The following is a 14,123-nucleotide window of genomic DNA, read 5'->3' on the forward strand; positions in this document are numbered from 1 at the left end:
AAAGTTTTTCTTTTTCTCACAGAAAAACATTATAATAATACAGAACTATAAGAATATTCATAGTAAATTTATTCACAGCATCCCAAATTAGTAGCAAGCTAAATAACTACCCACAGCGGGCTGGATTAATAAACTATAATATACTCATACAATGGAATTGTTCACTGTACAAAATTAAATTTCTGATACACACAGCAGCATAGCTAAATCTCAAAAATTATGACTAAAAGAAGCCATTTACAAAAGAATGTATACAATTTGTCTCATGAAATTTATAAACAATGAAATTAGTCTATGATGATAGAAGTCACAAGAATTTTACCTTTTCAGAGCAGGGATGGTGGAGGTTAAAGAGAAACATAAAAGAGCATTCTGACATAACAGAAATGGCCTATATTTCTATAAAAATAGAACACTTTCATATACATATGCATATGTAAAATTCATCTAAGTGTGCTTTTAAGATTCGTGCACTTCAAAATATATATAATACACTTCGTATTAAGTATATATAAAGGTTTAATGGCTAGATTACCCATGCAAAGTATTTGTATTTCTTAAAATTACAGATTAAGTCATTCACTTCTGATTAAGACAGAGTATCAAAGGCTGGATTTACCTTCCCAGCTGAGATATCTAAAAATCCAAACAAAATATGGACATTATTACATACAGAAAATTCCAAAAGATTGTGTGCAAAAATACTAGCCCAATTGCAATTCTCCAAATTAATGTCTGGAGTGAGATTTTACAGCACAAGAAAGGATACCCCAGGCAGAGTCTGGTGAACTTCCTGAGTTGAGAAGATGGAGGTGAAAGTCTGGGAAAACCAAGACAGGCAGAATTTGTAGAATCTAGTATCTAAGAAAAGAGCAATCCACAGAATAGGAATTCCACAGATCTGGAGTTCTTCTTCATGTTTTCAGCTGAATAGCAATCAGTGCCTGTGTATTTAAAAAAAAAAGGAGCTCAGGCCCTAAAAGTATTCAAAGGGACAATATTTAGAGTAAATGTACGCAGCTTGAAAACACCAATTAAAAATCAGAAATTCTCAGGATGGTTTAAAAACAAAGAAAAACCCAGCTGTATGCTTCTCACTAGAAAACCACATTGAAGAGAAAATACAACTAGGTTAAAAGTAAAAGGATGGGGAAAAAAAGATACACCCTGCTCACAAAATTAAAATCAAGATGGAATGAGCATATGAATTTAAATCAAAGTAGATATGGGAGCCAACGATAACACGAAGGACAAAGATGTTCACATGATGTTAAAAGTTTTGTAACATTAACAAACACAAAAACAGAAACAAAAACAAGAGATTTGCTGGCAGCAGCCATGGACCATAAGAATTGTCACAGTTTTTTAATCTGATGAAGAAAAGAGGCTAGAGATCAAGTGAAGATGGTCAGAAATGGTAAATATGTGATTAAAATTAAGGTAGTATATATTTTCCTTTATTAACTGTTTAAAGAGCTATGATAAATACAAACACTGTCTCACTGAAAGTATAATGTGTGTACATGAACACAAAACCATTGAAGAAGAAACAGTAATTGAAATCTATTGTGTCCAAGTTCCTGTGATTTACCCGAAGTAATTATTGTGGATTCATGGTCCCTCTGAATTCATATGCTGAAAACAGAACTCCCACAGTGATGCTACTTGGAAGTGGAGTCTTTATGATGAGCTCTCATAAATGGAATTAGCAAATCAGTTTTGGCGATTGATAAAACAAGAAAAATGAACATAGTCTAGGTAGAGAATATCCAAATAACACCATCAACCACTTTAATCTAATTGACTTTTATAGAACTCTATAGTTAATGGTTATAGAATGCACATCCTTTTCAAATGCACCTGGAAAAAGTACCAAAAGAAAATATAGCAGGCCTATAAAACAAGTCTCAATAAATTCCAAAAGATGAAACCTTTAGAGACTATGTTCTCTGACCACCACAAATCAACCAAAATATAAGCACTAAATATAGAGATGTTAAATAAACCATCTCTTTGAATCTATTAAGAAAGCAGCATAAAATTTAAAAAATATTTGTAAATGATGTGAAATAATCATCTTTATAGTAAATCATGAAGAAGATACAAAAAAGTAAAGTCACTACACAACATCAGTATCATGAAATTAAGTTGTATTTATAACAAAATAACTTGAAATAAAAATATCAAAATATAAATTTATTGTGGATAAATTTAAGAAAATATATGTAATGCTTGTATAATAAAAATATAGGTGACTGCTAAGAAAATTAACACATCCTAAAAGATGAAAAGACAGATCATAGGGGCTGGAGATTTAGCTCAGTGGCACAGCACCTACCTGGCAAGCGCAAGGTTGTGAGTTTGATTCCCGGTACTGGAAAAAAACAAACAAACAAACAAAAAAATGAAAAGACAGATCATAATCATAAAATGTAAATTGATCTATAGAATTAATTTAATTACAAACCAAATCCCAGAAAAGCTTTTTTATATAAAAAGTCAAGTATATATATATACACACACACACACACACACACACACACATACACACACACACATATATATCTCCTGAAAGTGCCAAAAACAAGTTTCAAAACTTGGAGGACTCATGCTATCAGATTTTATAGTTTGCTGTGAAGGTACAGTGACCTTCACTGTGGTACAATATTGTATTTTGATGTAAGGATAACTATATTGATGCACAGAATGAACAGCTAGTACAAAAGTAAATAGATACACACACATACATAGCTTATTGATTTTTTTGCAGAAGTGCCAATCTAACGTAAAGAAGAAGGGATAGTGTTCCAAGTGATGGTGCTGAAATAACTTTAAATATTCAATTAAGAAACAATACCTACCCTTTACCTCACATCGCTATAAAAATTAACCCCAAATGGATGGATCGTGATCTAAGTGTAAGGATTAAAACTAAAATTTCTAGAAGAAGTAATTCAAAACTATCTGAGATCTGGGTTCTTTTTGTCTCTCTCCCCCAACATTCTCTGTACCTTCGCTGATCTCAGGTTGTCTTGCAGTAGATCTGACTATCACAGGGACAATTCCCAAGGTCAAGAAAAAATAAGATGGTCCTCCTTACATGTTTCTTTCTGTGAGGAAACTCTTCAGCCAACTTTTTTCTAGCATCCTTTTGGCTAGACCTGGGTTACATGACCATATCTACTTATAGAGGACTTGGGAAAGTACCTGTTTGGTTTTTTTTTTTTTTTTTTTTTTTTTTTTGACCTTTCTTATGAGATGCAGACACTTGTAGCAAAAATAAGTAACAGAAGATGTCTGCTCATACAGTGTGTGCCATATCTCCCCCTCTATACAGTCAAAACCAAATATCCCTGGATCTTTCCTTCACCTCTCCAAGGCCTCACTTGCCTGTGTTCTGATGCACACATTTAGAAAAACTGGAGAGCAGGGAAAGAGGAAAATGACTTCTCTCTTCTTAAACCCCAAATGGAATATTAATCAACCCTTGCCCAAAAGCTTCCTATTTATATTAGGCTCCTCTCTTTCACCTCTGCTCAGTTTGTTTGATATATTTGGTAAGGTTGGCTTGTCTTTTTGACTACAGCTTCTTACACTCTTATCCTTAATGCTTTTCCAGGTTAAGACCATGATTACTGAAGGTGGTTGACAGGTTCACATCATGCCCTTGCCACTGAAAAGCTGCATGATTCTGCACAAGTTACTTACACTCTGTTCTAGTCTTCTCTTGTAGAAAACAATGATACTATATCTATGTCACAGAGGTGTGAAGATTAAATTTTATATAAAGACTTGAATAGTAAGTACTGAATAGACATTAGCTATTATTATTATTATTATTAACTATTATTATTCAAGATTGATGAACAAGATTATTTTAGGAGTTTTTGTGAGGCCAAAGGAAAAACTATGTGCAATTCAATGTTACAACTTAGGACAATTCAATATCTGGAGTCAGGCAGTTGGCTAGCTTACTAACAAACAGCTTTGTTATTATGGTTCTTTTTAATCTTTAATGACATTTTGCATACATCTTGTATTAAGTATCACTTCAAAAATACTAGACTTTTTTCAGCTGTTGGTAAAGAGTTTCTAAGATACCAGAGAGTCATGTCCTAACCAGCAGCAGACAATATTTTTAGCTGAGGAATGTATTTTATGACTTCTTTATGGTGTTTCTTGGAAAATTAACAAGGTGACTACATTAAAACATTTATTAGTCTGTTTATGCTTTGGCACTCCTGCTAGACTTTTATTTAATTTCCAAGAGGGATAATGACTGGAAAAAAAAGGTTCCACATAAACAGAAAATGTGAGTGGCAAAGGAAACTGATACATATCCTAATAGAATGCAGATGTCCTCAGCACCGTCAAAATGCTACCTCTGACATTGTCGTATACGCCAGACGTTCATTGCATTACAAAGTTTTGGAGCTGGCCTCTAAGATTATTTTGAATGATACCTCATTTTACAAGCATGCGGAACAACTGAGACAAAAACAGATCGACTAATTTACTCAAAGTCCTATCTCTAAACAAGACCATGGACCTTTTGACGCAGTCCAGTTTTCTTTACCCTCTGCCAGGTTTTCTCCTTGTTGATTTCCTTTCCCCTCAATGACAGTTCCTAAACTGGACCATGAATTTATTTTTCCATGGCTCAAACAGACTTTCATTCACAAATGTTTCCATTAATCATTAAAATAGCCGATTGAGTCTTAATCCAAATATTACTCTGTTTAAATTCTTTTCCATTTACCTAATAAGTCTTCCTTCTTCAAAGTCAGAACTCTAAATTCCTTCTATGCTTTGTAACAGACTGTCTCCAGAATTTATTAGTGTATAACTAAGTCATCAATAAGTATTCAAAGAGGTATGTGGGATTTCTATCAATAGTAATCTATTTAAAGAGAACTCTAAGTTTTATTTCTCACAATACGTGTTCAGCTGCTCTGATTTCAAATGAGGGAAGGGCCAGGATGGACTCCTTGCACCACTTAATTTATTGATTTGATGCATACATTTTATAGACAGACAGAATGCTTTAGTTTGGAAAAACTTTGCTCAAAATTTTAACAAACAATGTCTCTGAACAGGGTCAAACTACCATGGACTGAAGATTTCTCAAGATTACATAGAATGTGCCTACTGTGGAAACAAATCTGGTAAATCTAATTAAGTAACAGGGGAAAAAAATAAACCAATGTTTATTTTTTCAGTGTTCTCGCCTGTTATTTATTCACACATGGAATACACTGTGATTTAAGAAGCACAATTAAGGCCCTGTACTATGTGCTTCTTTAACATTGGTGAGATCACTATGGCCCAAACAGCCAGAATACAAGTTTTCCACACAATCTGTCCTAGCCACAGAAGACTTCTATCAAACAGAACAAGGGACAGTGCCTGCTTATCTCTAGCAGATTCAGTTCCCTCCCAGCATGTAGAGTTCTTTCAAGTTAATCCTATTCCTGTTCTGAGAACACAGATTCATCCCAGCCTAGTGTTAGTATGAAGTCCTACCTATCTTAGCTCCTGGGTGTTCACCTTTCCTGAGGGCAACCCCCTTCAGAGCCTTCCATGGTAGGCAGTGTCCTCCTCCCCCAGCCTGTGAGTTCAAGCGGTGAGTCTCACCTGCCCAGTGTTGAGTGTCCTATGTTCAGCCAACCCCATAATTCCAGGATGGAAATCATCCCAGAACTGAGATGAATAGGAGATAAACACACACACATAAGTATTTCTGCACTGTGTCAAGTTGTAGATGTCTAGTGGAAGAGGAGATACACCCAGGCCAGTTCTCCTTGTCCTGCACGCATAACATTTCCAAATATCTTTGGCCTGTGTGTCCCCTTTAAAGCGTATAACCAAAATTACACAGGAAACTTTTCATACTTGTCATCCTTTTTCCTGTGGGTGGCCTGTGGGTGGCCAGCTGTTTCCCATTTCAGACAGCAGAATGAACCAAGAAAATGAATGAAAATGCTGAATGGGATTACATGAAAGAAAGTGATGAGTGTTGAACAGAATACTAGATGTGCTACATTATCGTCTGAAAAAGAACAGATTATCATTTTTAATTTAATGTTAGGAAAAGAATAGTCAGTGATTTCACACGCATTTTTTTAATACCATGATTATAGCAGAATTACAAAGTAATTTTTACAAAATACTCTCAAGAGATTTGCAGGTCACCATGAAAGACTTAAAGCAGATTTATATTCCTTGCCTCCTAAGAACTCATCAAAATGATAAAAAGAATAAATATGTATTAAACAACAAGAGCAAAAAGATTGAGAAATAGAATCTAGAGAACAAAGGTGATCTTAATAAATTTCTTAAGAGAATTAGCAATCACACACTGCGATTCCAAACCTACTGAAGGTGGTAAGGATGTTTATGCATCTTAAGTCAGAATAAGACTGACCCCCATTCCTCTCCCAATCTAGAGGGCATAATCTTAACTGGCAGAAAATTAAGAGAATTAGATCCTTGATATGACATATTGGTTGTTGTAGTTGCTTATCTTCTTGAAATACTACCTGTAAGTATGAATAATTTTTCATATATGACTTCTATCCTCCAAGTTTAAATGACAGTACTCAGGTGAAGGAGCTGATCTTCCAGGAGACTTTGTCTCTGGCCCCGGGCAGTGATATCAGGGCCATTTACGCCCCAAAGCCTCTGTGTTTGCATATTACTCCTGGCTGGCTTGTTTTAGACTCTGACCCTCAGTTCTGAGTGGCCAAGGAACTAAGTGGTAAGGATAATCATATTTTTCTTAGAAATTCCCCACGGGTTTTTTGGGGGAGGGAGACACTGTGTTTATTCCCATAGTTAAGCTAGCTCTCCTGCGAGTTACAGGGATTCTGCCAAATACATTTTAATAAATTCCTTGCTTCATCAGCTGTTTACAGAAAGAATTTTAACCAATGTACATCTTCATCTGTTCCATTTTTCCTCATGGAATGCTTACTAGCTTATATGGTCCTTTAGGTCAGTTGTACTTTTCTCAATAGAGACACAATTTTATTTCTTTGTACTTTTGTATAAAAGTAAGGTATAGCAAGTTTTCCAGAGAACCAATGCATTATCACAGTTCTTTTTTTTTTTCTTTTGTGCCCAGCTGTCCTTGAGCTCCTGATCCTCCTGCTTCAGCCTCCTGAGCACAGGAATTTCAAGAGTGTGCCACTGTACCTCACTCTCATGTTCCTTTTCTGATTCCTCTGCTACACTTCAAATTCTAAGACTGTATATAGGTCAGCAGGAAATGCACTGGCAAGCTAAGGCCTCCCACTGAGCCATGTTGCAGAGAGGAAGTACACTGTTTTCAGACATATGTGGCAAGGAGGCCTAACTGCACTGTTATACTGGTGTGATCCTTAGGCCAGGCAGAACTAAGCAGCATTTACAAGCAACAAAAATATAGGACAGTCCTCTCAACTGTGTGGAATATTTAAAGGTTTTTCGGCCTATCCTGGTGTCTCCAGACTGTCATCTTTTTTACTTAAAACTTGAAGTTTGAGATAGATTTAGGGAGAACTATAGCTAAAATAATTCCCTTCCCCTGTGTTAAATTAAATTGGAACATAGCAGATTTTCTTAGTTTTGGAAATTTTAGAGCATAACATTTTCCAGTAGCATTAATTCATTTTTAATAATGTCAAAATTCTTTGCATATTATATAAAGTCTTTGTAACCACAAAGTCAATTGTTTATAGGTGTCATTTGACTTTATAGATATATTATGCAATCACTTTATTAAAACTTTGAGTAGGTTTTTACCATCACTTAGAAAAAAAGACTGAGGGGCTGGGGATATAGCTCAGTGGCATAAATGCAAGGTGGTGAGTTTGATCCCTGGTACCGCAAAAAAAAAGTAAAAAAGATTGGAAGTGATCATCTGTTGTTAAATATGACTCAAAGTATTTCATTCTATCCAAATTGAATTATTGTCTTATAAAATTTTAAAGACTAGCCAGGCACAGTGGCACATACCTGTTATCCCAGCACTCAGCAGGCCAAATCAGGAGGATCTCAGCTAGTTGGAGGCTAGCTTGCGTTACATAGTGAGTTCAAGTCCAGTCCAAACTACATAGCAAGACCCTGTCTCAAAAAAACCCCAAAATTTAAAGAATATTACCCTTATCCATAGTAAATCTTAAGCTTGCTAAAAAGATGGGTTTATTTGGTCAGTTTTGTTACATTTTTATTTTCTTTACATTAATAAATTTTGTATTTACTTTTTGGTAGCTAGAAGACCTAGGTGTGAAATATAGTTATTTAGATGCTTCAGATCAAAAGGTTTCTCTTCATCTATTGATTAGGTAAATACAAGATAAACACTAAGTAACTATGTAAGAAAGTTAGGGAAACCAACCAAAACTTTTAAATGCCACATGGGTCAAAGAAGGATCTCAAGAAAAAATTCAAAGCATTTTAACTAAATGTAAAAAAATATAACTTGTTATATTATGTGGAATGCAGTAAAAGCATGCTTGGAGGAAAATGGACAGCACTAAATGCATATACTAGAAAAGAACAGAAATCAACCATTTAAACTTCTACCTTAGGAGACTAGATAAGGAGAGTAATTGTAGCCTAATAAGCAGAAAAATAAGTAAGAATTAGAACAGAAGTCAATAAAATTGAACAAAGACAACAACAGAGAAATAAATGAAAATGAAGCTTATTTATTAAAAAAATCAACAAATTTGATAAAGCCTACAGTCAGCTAACCAAGTATAAAAGAGAGACGAACAGATGATGTGACAATCATTGTTACCAATTCGATGGATATTACAGGATAATAAAGGAATGTTGTGCATATCAGTAGTCCTAAATATTACAGTTAAGGTGAAGGGAACCAAGTCCTTAAAAGGTACAAGTGATCAAAACAAAATACATAATTTGGATAGACTTACACATTACAGAAATTAAATTAACTAAAAAATACATTCCGAGAAAAAGTTCTAGCTCCTGGTGGCTTTACTTGTAAACTATACTACATATTTAAGGAAAATGATATCAGTTCTTCACAATCTGTCCCATAAAATAGTAGCTTCTTAATTCTTTCTGTAAAGCCAACATCATCCTCATACCAATGTCAGATAAAGGTATCACAACAAAGGGAAATTACAGATCAGCATCCTTTATCGACATAGATGCGCAGATTCTCAAAAATAAAAACTAACTAAATAAATAAAAAGACAAAACTACTAGGTAATTGAATCCAACAATGTGTAAGAAGAATTACACTATTACCAAGTAGCATTTGTTCTAGGCACACAAGCCTGGTTTGACATACGAATACTAATTAATATAAACTATCAGACCAGCAAAGTAAAGAAGAATATTCAGATGAGCACACGGAGACAAAGCATTGGATGAAATCCAACTTTCATTCTTCCTAAAGACTCTCATCAGGTTAGTCTTAGAAAAGAACTTCCTCAACTGAATAAAGACTATCTACAAAAACCTGTAGCAACTGCCAGATTTCATAATGCGAATTAGATGATTTCTGCTAAGACTGCGAACAAGGACAGGACATTTCCTCTCAACACTTCTACTCAACAGCTGCTGGAAGTCCTACGCAGTGAAACAAAGCAAGAAAAATAAATAAACAAATGAATAAATAAAAGGCATACAATTGGAAAGGAAGGTAAGAGGCTTGTTTGCGGATGATATAATTGTCTACATAGAAAATACAATAGAATAGAACAGCAGCAGCAACAAAAACCAAAGTCTCCTGGAATTCATAAGATTATGACAAAGTTGCAAGATACAAGGATAAAAGCAAAAGTCAGTTGCTTCCCTGTCTATCAGAAATAAATAGTAGAATTTGCCATTATACATAACTATATCTGGTACTATTGCTAAACAATTTTATGAGTATAAATCTAATAAAATATATAAAGGATTTATATGTAGAAAACTATAAAACTTTGATAAAAGAAATCAAAGAAGACCTAAATGAATGGAAAGGTGTTCTAGATTCAAAAGGAGATTTGATGTTGTTAAGATGTCAGGTTTTCCCAAATTGATCTATACTTTCAGTATAATTCCAGTCAAAATTGTATCATGGAATTCTGTGCATATTGAGAAAAGCTGATTTTTAATTTATATGGAAAATAAAACTCCAGAATACTTAACAGACTACTGACTAAGAACACAGCTGACGAACTGACACTACCCGACTTTAAGACTTAGTAGAAAAGTGTGTTAATCAAGGCACTGTGGCAACGGTAAAAGAATGATTGCGTAAATCAATGTAACAGAATAGACTCCATAAATAGACCCAAGCAAATATATTCTTCTGAACTTTGACAAAGGCATGCAGGAAATTCAATAGAAAAAAGATAGCATTTTCCATAAATGCTGCTGGAACAATGACACCCATGTGCAAGGAAAGAAATCCAAACACAGATTTTTCACAAAAATTAAACCAAGATAAATCATGAATTTACAAATAAAATACAGTATGCTAAAAGTTCTAGAAGATGACAGAAGAAAATCAAGCTTTGAGTTTGGTAATAAGTATTGAAGTACAACACTAACTACATATCTATGGAAGAAAAAATTGATAAACCAGAATATATTAAATTAAAACCTTTTGAGAAGGAAAGAAAAAGAAAAAAGAGAAAAGGAGAAAAAATGTGAATAAAGCTTTCATAAATAAGAAGAAAGAGGAGTTGAAGGCAGGGGAGGAAAATGGGACAAAAAGAAATCAACATATATTATGTAGAGATACAAATTCCCTATGATGAATGGAAATCATTGTGTATATCCAAAGTGTACCAATAAACTTAATTAATTAAAAAAATAAATAAAACCTTTTGCTCAGTAAAAGACACTGTTAAGAACATAAAAGACCAAGTCTCAGACTTGGAGAAAACATTTACAAAATATATATCTAATAAAAGACTTGAATCCAGACTATACAAAATACTCTCAAAACTCAATAGAAAAGAAACCACTTAATTAAAAATTGGGCAAAAGATCAGAATAGGAATCTCTCAAAGAGGATATTTAGTACAAGGAAATGTGTAAAAGAAGTGTGGCATTTCAGGGTATTTCATATTGAAACAGTCATGAAGTAAATGACACTTATCCGTATGATTAAAATCCAAGTCTTGGTGATATCAGATGCCACTGAGGATGTAGAACATTAGAAATTCTTATCCTTTGCTGGTGGGAATGAAAAATTCTATAGCCATTTTGGAAGATAGCTTAGAGTCTGACACAGCACTCTGGAAGGTAGCTCAGTAGTAGCCAAACACAGGCTCAACAGATATTAAAGGTTTTGTCATCAACCTCTGGTGCTACTGGGAGGTGATGAAATCTTGAAGAATTGGGACCAAGTGGAAAGAAACTAGGTCGCTCGAGGAGAGCCCTTGAAGAGGACCCAAACTATTTCCTGTCCCTGTTTTTGCTTCCTGACCACCTGAGATAAGTAGGCCTCCCCTGCCACGTGCTCTTACCATGATGTAGACCCTAAGAGACCACAACCAAGAACTGACACCTCTGAAACCACGGCCCTTAAAAAGTCATTCCTCTTTTTAAGTTGATTTATCCCAAGATTTGTCACAGTAACGAAGGCTGACTGGCAGTACGCTAGTTGAGAAAGTTGTTTCCCCCAAGGGTACAAGTTAAGCATTTGCACTGCATTATATCTGCACATTCAGACTGAACCATTAAGTAACTCAGTGTCTGATGGTGGGAGATGGCTCACTATTGGAATGAGAGGCTACAGAGCAAGAAGAGACTAGAAGGACCCATATGGCAATGGGTTATAACAACTGGAGACATAAATATCATCTTGTATCTAGCTTAATGTAGATTTGGATGGTTACACGAAGACATACGTATAGACATATGTATATATATATATATATATATATATATAGAGAGAGAGAGAGAGAGAGAGAGAGAGGTTAGTGTATATTCCTTTATCTCCTTGCTCCGTCAGTTGAAAAAGCCTACAGGCAAATACACCTCAATGCTCAGATCACAGGTTCCAATATCATTCTTCACTTAAATGAACCACAGATCCTGATAGAAAGCACTGATATGAAAAACGAGAACAGATTATGTAAGACGTGGCTAGACATCTTGCAGTCCCAGAAAGCAAGGAAGCACTAAGACAAAAAAGCAAGAAGCTCAATGATGTGGTATGTCAAAGGGACACAGGAATCAACTGAAAGAATCCCCAAGGGTCAAAGATGGAAAAACATGAAGAACACTGGCTATAACTCAAATCATAAAATAAATTTCCATGAGTCTATACTGAAATAAACAGAGGAGTAGTAGAAAAAATCTCCCACACAAATTCTAAATAATTAAAACGGATACCCTGCTCTCAAGAAGATGGAACATAACTTCCCAGCTGCAAAGGTGGGCTGCACACAGTGACTTCCATCTGTCCAGTCTGGAAAGAGAACAAAAGAGAGAAGCTTATAGTAGAGAGTGCTAACAACTTCACCTTATCCAGGTGATCAAGAGATACGTCATGTTGGTCTCCTACATTCTTTGTGATATGATGTGATGACAATTGCATTTTGTCTCAAAAATCCATAGCTCCAGTCATCTTGTGAGAAAAGCATCAGACAATCTTCAACTAAAGGACGTTCTATGAAATACCTGAGTATCACTCTTCAAAACAGTTGAGGTCATCACAATCAATGAGAAGATGAGAAACTGTCATCTTCAATAGAAACCTAAGGAAACAAACAAATAACAGAAAACCAAAATGTAATGTATCCTGGATAGATCCTCAGGCAGAAGAAAACATTAGGAGAAAATTAAACCCACTATGGACTGTAATTATTAACATGTCTTAATACTGCTTCACTAATTATAATGAATATACTATATATAAATATTAACAATAAAGGAAATTAAATGAAGGGATATATAGGAACTCTCCACACTATGTTCACAAATTCTCTGGAAGTCTAAAAAATGTTCTTTAAAGTATATTCAAAGTTTAAAAAATGACAACTCCATCTGTACATTACTAAATCTGTATAGAACAATTTAAAAGAATACATCAAAAATTAGAAAAACATATATCAGCAAAAAGACATCCAAAATGTAACTTTTCCTTTTTGCTAAAAGATCATCCCATTGGTTCTGCTTGTAACGCCTACAGAGTTTTATAAGACAAGCAGAAAAACTGTCAAGTTTTCACAAAGCATTTGGTTCTATAAATTTTTTTGAAAATTCATCCATAATAACATAAATGGTTATTGACTAAGTTCTAGGTCTATAAGTGGCTTGTTGTTGTTCTTAGAAATAGATGACTACTTATATTTTCAATAAATGTCATTAGCTTTGAAAGTCCTCAGATCATGAAAAGTGACAGTGTCCTTATACCATCTTGACCCCCAAAACTTTTGGACTGATTTTCCATTAAATGTATTGCTGTGATGAGTAGGATGCTAATGTTGCCCGTAACTAGAATTGTTTAATGGAGGTACTGATGAAATGTGAACTGTAACATGAAGAGGAAGATTTATCAAGTACCTGTGTGCTAGCGACTGTTCAACAGCAGATAACTGCAGACATTCTGGGTGCCAGAGCTAAAGGGACTTATTTAATACCAGGAGGGAGATGTGCCTAAAATTGCTAAGTGGCCCTGAGGAACCTGCCTAGGGCTGAGCCTCTGGGAATGATATCCAGTTCATGACTAAAAAACTGGCTTCCTAAGGAAACTGCTAGCTGAGCTGCATCCAGAAATGTAGAGTTAAGGCAGTCCCTCAGCTTAGCCCTAGGGATCAGGAAGCTGCTACTGGAACTGCAGGCTCCTGGGTCTGCTGCGGCGCCAGGAGAGTGCATGACCCTGCCAGGCTCTCTTTCCCCTCCCAGCCCTGCTCTCCATTCAAGCTTATCAAGTGCATCTGACTGACTGAAGTTAAATTATATCTGGGGCTTCTGTTCCAAAGGCAGTCTGGGAAATGTCCTTTTAAGTTTCTCATCTCTGCCACATGCAAAGCACAGAAAGGTGGATGGAAGAAGTGATGAGTCAGTTCATCTAACCTACATACCACTTGCGATCAGAGGATTGTAACATCAGTGGTGCCTTTCAGTGCGCCACGGACAAACTTCTTCACTGGTGACATATTTTT

Source organism: Chinchilla lanigera, unplaced genomic scaffold (genome assembly GCF_000276665.1).
Source record: "Chinchilla lanigera isolate Chin_1 unplaced genomic scaffold, ChiLan1.0 scaffold00002, whole genome shotgun sequence".
NCBI lineage: Eukaryota > Metazoa > Chordata > Mammalia > Rodentia > Chinchillidae > Chinchilla > Chinchilla lanigera.